This window comes from Alligator sinensis, unplaced genomic scaffold (assembly GCF_000455745.1).
Source record: "Alligator sinensis unplaced genomic scaffold, ASM45574v1 scaffold503_1, whole genome shotgun sequence".
Taxonomy (NCBI): domain Eukaryota; kingdom Metazoa; phylum Chordata; order Crocodylia; family Alligatoridae; genus Alligator; species Alligator sinensis.
The window spans coordinates 155,777-161,776 of record NW_005842933.1 but is presented as its reverse complement, the minus strand read 5'-3'; positions in this window follow the sequence as shown (position 1 = coordinate 161,776).

Genomic DNA, 6,000 nt, shown 5'->3' with positions numbered 1-6,000 from the left:
GGTGGTGGTGGCAACGTGGACTGGTGGCAACCCCCTGCTCCCCCTTGCTATGGCTCTGATTTCAAGTGTCCACAACCGCAGGGGGCTCCTTGGCTGCGGCCGCAGGTTTTGCAGGATAGGGTGGCATAAAAGTTTGGAGATAGTAGTAGTAGAAGAAGTTGGAAAGTGTAGTGTCAGGTTTGGCATCACTGGTGAGGCAGAAGGCATGGGGGAATGTGAAAGAAAGACACAAGAATGGAGAAACCATATAAAGTGTCATGGTGCTATTTACGGTGAAACCACCTTATTTTTCACAAGAAAAATGACACCGTGAAATGGTACTATGTTTGCCTTCATGTCATTGAAGGCCTGAAGTGCTGAGCACCCCTGAAAGGCACTCAGCACTTCAAATCTTCATTACCATCTATTCAGATACCTTGCAGGGATAAGTCCATATAGGACTTTTTTCAAGTTGCGAGTATGCATGCATGCACCCACTATGCAGTGAACAGCAAACGTGTCTTCCTTTTAACAAATCCACAAAACCTCACACAAAACCTGCGGGAATATCTGTTTTTGCATGCAAATATTTACCAAGTAAAAAAGGATACTTTTCCACAGCTCATAGGCCAGGGCCTCTCCTGAGGAGGAACTGCCAACTGCATGCACATGCTGGTTTGGCATCAGGACAGAACACTCCCTGGAGAATAATACGAAACCATCAAACCCATTTTCCTTGTGAACCCATTTCCACAGAGCAGGTGAAGGCATGCTGAATTGACCCCTCTACACTAGCTCTGTTGTTTTCTTAGTGTAATTTAGGAAGTTTCCCCTCCCCCGTTCCCCGTTTCATCCCTCCTGCATGAGGCAGCCATCAGCAACAAAACCACAATGCTGGGCTTGGCTGGCTGCATGTATTCGGCAGCTGCTCTGTTCCAAGTTCTGGGCAAGCCACAGTTATTCAGATTCCCACTTGTCCTATGTCTTCTGCCTCAGTTGCAGTACAGCATCTTGAGCTAGAAGGACCGCTAATTGACCAGCTTGGACAGGTTGCCAGGACTTCAGTATCGTACAGTCCCCAATAGTCTGTGCCTTTCCCTTTCATAATATATTTCACACTTACCGATACAAGGTTTAAAGCACTTTCCAAGACCTCCTTGCACTCAAGACTAATTCAGCATGTGGTATACTGTGCTTCTTTAGCAAGCTGCTTTTTGTTATTATTTTTCAACCAAACTGGCTGCTCAGGGTGGGTTATAGTCTTTCCTCAGTTACTGACGATAACGAAAATGTAAGCAATAACGGCCACAGCCAGATTTTTTACAACACAAAACATCAAACAAAATCCCTGTGTACTCAAATAATTGTTCTGAAAGAGTTACAAGCCTGGAAATAAATATACAATCCTGTGACTCCCCGTCTTAAAATATGAAGCAGTTCTTTCCTACAGGATAAGATAAGAATGTGATTTAAGTTTGCTTTAGCTCATTTCTTCACTGCGTTCTGCTGACACGATTGTTCAAAGAAATTGTGCTTTTGGAAGGAAAAGGTTAAAGTTTGCTACTGATATTCATCAGGAGATGGATATTTAATCTTTAATCTCTTGTTCTAGTCCTCTACTTCGGATCAACTCATTATCCCGAATAAACGATGTGTCATTCCCATTATTTATGTTTCACTGCAGCCAAAGTATCCGGACCTCGGTTTGGTAAGCCCTATTCATTTCGACCCATTCAGTATTAATCTCCCTGCTAACATCTTTCCTGTTCTATGTGCTGTCCCCTATTTGCTTTTATGTTTTGCGCAGAGTGTTTATAAAAGGATAATCTTTTACAAAGCAGACAGAATTTTTGTGTATAAACTGCTCTGTTTGAATGCCTCATTGATATACCATCTAAACTGAAGTGTTCAGCAAGATTAGTGCATCCACTGAGCCACTGAACTGGGTAAAAATATGGGAACTGTTCCTTTCTTTATAGCGAAAAAGGGTAGCTAATGATGCCATCTTCTTTTAAATAGGATACTTTTAGCAGATGGACTCTGAGAATATGAGTACATTCCACAAATGAAAAATAATCAGCAAAGGAGGCAGCTTATTGAGACAAATAAAAGGAAAAGGAGGGAAAATATATAGATTACGTAAAGACCGCGAGCCAGATTCCTTATCAGTGAGACTGATGTAAATCCAGAATAGCTCAGCTGAAATCATTGGGGTTACTAATATTTTACATCATTGCAACTGAGATCCGAATCTGGCTCTTTGTATTCTAAACGCAGATGACTACAGCTAGGGCAGAGATATGTAATGCTCTGACATTCAAATGATACTTTCTCTTAGCTGACAACATTCTGACTAAAATGTTTTCAGCGTGATCCAAAAAAATATGCTGCATACACTTTACACATCTCCCTCTTTTGAAATGTGTGTCTGCTGACATCAGGTGGCACTGACATGCCCTCTCTGATGCAGGCACTTTATGTTTAAAGAACACAATATGGAAGTGAATTTTTGCCCATATTCCCACATTTAGTCAGGAAAAATCCAAAACAGACATGTGGTAGTATCATTTGAATGGCATAGATCCTTAAATACATTTGTCACTTTGTGTACTTGCCAGATATTTTCTGAAGATCTAAACCATCAAAACACTCCAAATTTTATCCATCACAACTCCGTCAACATGTAGCTCTGTTTAGCATTTTATTTTTGTTAAATTGCACTATTGTTGTCCATCTATTATGACATAAACTAGGATGTGTGCCCTTGCATTAAAATGAAATGAACGCTGTAAGAAACAGTTGAAAAATGTTCAGAAAATGTTGCAGTTCATTTTTGCTGCTCAGCTATCTAGGAAATGCAGGAAAGAGAGGAAGAAATGCAAGAGCTGGTTTGCGCATCTGTGGGCTCTAGCTTTTAAAGAGGATCACTCAGAGGTGATATTAGACACTGGGCCTCATTCAATTTTTTATTTAACAACTGGGGTCAGTTTAGGAAAGAGTTACCCTTTGAGCATCATTTTAATATACATTCCAAATTATGTGTCTAATGAAGTTGCACGTCTTTTGAAGGAAGACTGGACACTGGTAACTCTGGAGTCTACACCAGTGTTATGTTAATCAGAATGGCCAGGAGAGGTACACCAAGCTTATTGAGCTGTCTTTGGCCTTTGGAGGTAATCCATAACACATGATGTATAAGTGATCTTTGCAACTGGATGGCAAAGGGATAAGGGATCTATCCCCCTTTAACTAATTGGCTTTGATTTGGCTTTGACTGATGGGGACCAAAAGCTGGGAAACACTAGCTGCTGCCTAATTGTGTGTGTGAAATGTCTTTGGTCTCAGTGTGGTGGATAAAAATCACCACTATATTTGGCATAAAATGACCTGCTCAGCAGGGAGACTCAGGATTTAAAATGATCTAGAGAGAGGACTAGTCTTAGAGGTGATTCTCCCCAGAACTCTTGGGAGGTGGCAAGGCAGTTCGGAGAAATATGTTCTGCTTCTATCTGTCATATACATATAGTGTCAGCTGGCTTATGACAACTTATAATGAACCCATGGCAATTTATGTCAGTGGGAAATCTACCTTATATTGTGGAAAAATAAAACCTTACAAATTCAATTCAGGGATGAAATTTAAAATGAATCAATAAAAGACACCATAGACAACTTTAGGTACAAGCTGAATGGTAGATTTACTGGTATCTTATGGAAATATCTTTGCAGAACTTTTAGAAACAATTATAGGTGTGGAAGTGGGAGGATATCTTCCTTTGCTATTTATTTGTATAAAACTAGAATCTAATCTTCATTTTATTTATTGTTATTGTTTATTCTCTATGGAGCACATACTGTATGCACATGCAGAGTTCCTATATGCAGTGAAAGTGGTTTGATTCCACATGTGTAGCAGGAAAGGGATTGAGGGCAGGAGTGGGAGCATTTGCGGAGTCAGTTCTGTATTGAAATTTGTCGTGGTTCTATCTATGGGAGCATGAGTGAGGGCTCAGGAGGAACAGTCCATGGAAGAGGCAGGCTGTGGCCAACCCATCTGCCCTTGTTGACACAGACGACGCATTGCCTCCCTAGAGCACAGGCTCAAGCCCCCACGGTCTGTATTGCAGCTTTAACAGCTATGTAGTCTGTCTACTACCACCACTGCCTGTAAGGAGGGAGTAACAGCCCTTGCCACCAGACTCCCCATGGAATTTCACACATGTGCAAAGCTCCATTTGGTTAGGTTAGGTTAGGTTATGTCCTTCTGGCTCATTCCTGCATGGTGCTGTGTGCTTCCAAATGATAAGGAGTGCTCGCACATAGACTTTCATGAGGCTTCAGCAATGCTTTGGACCTGGGAGTAGAGGTGTAGCAGGACAGCTCTATAGTCATGACAGCCACAAATACATTGGACAAGCACAGGCTGCTATCAATTCAATTTCAGTGAAGTGATCAGCCATCACTCTGGCAGTGGCTACTTTTGTGCCTCCCTATAAGGGCAACATTTTGGGCTGCTGCCCTGGCTGCCCTCCTTTAGCTACTCTTAAATTGTTTTGGATTTTTCTTGTAGAAATGTTTGAGTGCTTGGGCTTTTTAACATTGTGTGTGAAAGTTTGTAGATCCCATTCTCTGGGTGATCTTCCATAATTAATATTCACAGTAAAATCTATTTAACGGTGGGCCAAGGAATGCATTTAAATACGGATATGATACATAAAATAATAAAATAGTAGGGCTGTGCACAGCTTCAGTTGCCAATTCGATTCAGTGGAGATTTGGCCTGATTCGGCGGCCGAATCTCTGAATCCAAATCAAAATCAGGAAACTCTTTAATCTCTCTGAATCAAATTGGAACCTTCCAAATGGATTCAGAGAGATTTGATGATTTGGACAGATGCACAGCTTTAAAATTTTTCTTTTTTTTTTTTTTATGCACCTCAAGGTACCAGGCGGTTCGTGAATTCTGAGATGGTGGGGTGGATGGAGCGTCCCACAGGCACAAGGGAGGAGGGTGGGGTCCCCAGCATGCTCAGCGGCAGACTCAGATATGGATGAGAAGCACTTCTAGTCCACTTCTGGGTCCGCTGCGGAGCGCATGGGGTCCCCCCACTTCTGCTCCCCAGCTCGGTGACTGGTGCCTCCTGGGTCTGCCTGTCCACTGCTGAGCATGCAGAGTGCCCCCCCTCCATGCTCTTGTGGGATGCTCCATCTATCCCACCATTGCAGCATTCATGAGCTGCACCTCGAGGTATGTAGAAAAAACATTTAAAGCTGCGTCTATGGCCAAATCACTGATAGTCTGAATCGGCATCGAATCTTCAGATTTGGATTCGGCCGAGTTGAATCAGGGCAGTGATCCAAATCAACTAATCGAATCACTGTCCCCAATTTGGGCCGAATCTGAATCCAAATTGAATATGGCCCATTTTGCACACCCCTATAAAATACACACCTTTATAGCAGACACTAAAATCAATACCCTCAGCCACTTCCTTAGAAAACAGATGCTTCTTGCAGGAAGGGTTTTTGCTATAGAAAAGGACAAGTTCCCAAGGCATGGACATATTCATGGGTCTTACCAGCATCTATCTCTTACTGGGATTTGAGCATCTCCATTGGCCTTAAGTAGTGGGAGTATGGTACAAATGCGATTATGTCCTTCATGATTATGGATGCTATGTGATTGAGACCACATACCCAGAAAGAGGATCAAATCATATCCTTACCTATCTGTAAAAGTTATTCAGACCTGGGTGAAGTGCTGGTAAGTAAGAATATGTAGAGAAAGAACTGAGCCAGGTCTCCATTCTTTGCTACTCCCAGTGCAACCATATGGAGTACCAGAAATGTGTGGAGTAGCTGTTATTGTTGTGAAAATAAGTGGGTTGTGGCTGTAGAGATTAAGGATCACCTTTTATTTTGGAAGGTGGACTTGGATAACAAGAGAGTAGAGCAGGCTATGACTGGCAGTAGCCTACAGCACTATCTCATTATTGTGTTATGTAATCTTTACATAAAATC